Below are 1,522 nucleotides of genomic sequence, written 5' to 3'. Positions count from 1 at the left end.
CAACACATATATGATATCTTAAATTTTTTATATCTACACATTTATTGCATTATGTATTTTGTGAGTTGTTATTTTGTAATTTATGCTCTGCAAATCAAAATCTGTTAACCACAAGGATGGTGTCTGATTAGTTTGAGCTTGACTCCAAAGGTCAAAAGTATCAGGAGGTCACATATTCAAATTCAATGAGAAATAAAAATCCTCTTGTGGCCACAGAGGTTCAAATGCGGTGATTCCAGACTATCTACAAAGCAGGTAGTCGTCCTGAGATTAGTCGGCTCGTATAGCGGGTTAGATATCCATGTTAATTAAAAAAAATCAAAATCTGTCATTTGTTAAAGCATTGTGTACTAAACACTTTTGTAAACCTGGAAGCTATTAATGTGATGTTACAAATCAGTAACACATACAAATACGATTATAGATGAACTCAAAATTTATAAACTTATCACATTTATTAAAGCATTATGTACAAATCAAAATCGTTCAAATATCAAACCATTATATACTAAACACTTCTGTAAACCTAAAAGCTATTTACATGCGATGCACTCAAGTCCTTCATCTTGGCATCGAGATTGAGAACCATACTTTATCTATGTAACTTACCCCTGACATAATTCGAGTTCGATAATCATGAATCGGAGCATGAAAAAACCTAAGCATGAATAAATTAACCTAACCTGGATACAAATTTCATAAATTATGTTTCACAAATTTCATAAATTATATTGGTAATAAACCCTAATGACGTAGATCAATTTGAAATGCCTTCGAATTTTGAAATCGGTGAAGAATGTTAGAGGAATAGGAGAGGTTTTGAATTCTAACCCTGAAAGTGATATACATATTGTACGCACACTTTTTAATCTGGTTTTCAGTCAATCATTAGTTTATTTATATCGTAATATAATGTTATTTCACTTGATTGATTTTTAATCTTTTCGAACTCTAAAGTTGCATTATATTTATTTTTAATCAATCATACAATATACTTTAATTTTGAAGTTTAGATACCAGTAACAGAACTAGGATTTTCGTCGAGCAGGTGCACCTTTAAATTAGACCAAATGCCCGCAAAGCCTTTTGATGTGTTCTTCGCCAAATTCAGGTTTCTAGAGATTTTTCAAGTTTTTGGTTATTTGGGGGGATTTTTAGTTTTTTTTTTTTTTGAATTTGAAAGAATTTTTCCATTTTTTGGTTGACTTCGAGAGATCTATTCGTTTTTTTGGGTTGATTTAGTAAAATGTCTCTACTACTTAAGGATTTGATTCTCATTGATTAAACTAATTAGCATCAACAAGATAACAACTAAAGTTGAGAAAATTAGAAATAAGCTAAGAAAATTTAACATCAGATTAAATATAGGGAAATAATACAGGTCAAGAATCAAAACTTAATTACTCAATGTAAAAACTTAAAACAAACCAATTAACATTATAACTAATCAATTTTAGAGTAAATGACTAATATCAAATTTAGAGTTTCCATTTTTATTTTTTTACCTGTCTTTTTCTAGGTA

The sequence above is a fragment of the Cynara cardunculus genome (assembly GCF_001531365.2).
Source record: "Cynara cardunculus var. scolymus isolate 2C chromosome LG 1, CcrdV1, whole genome shotgun sequence".
Lineage (NCBI taxonomy): Eukaryota > Viridiplantae > Streptophyta > Magnoliopsida > Asterales > Asteraceae > Cynara > Cynara cardunculus.
Note: the sequence above shows the minus strand (reverse complement) of the source record.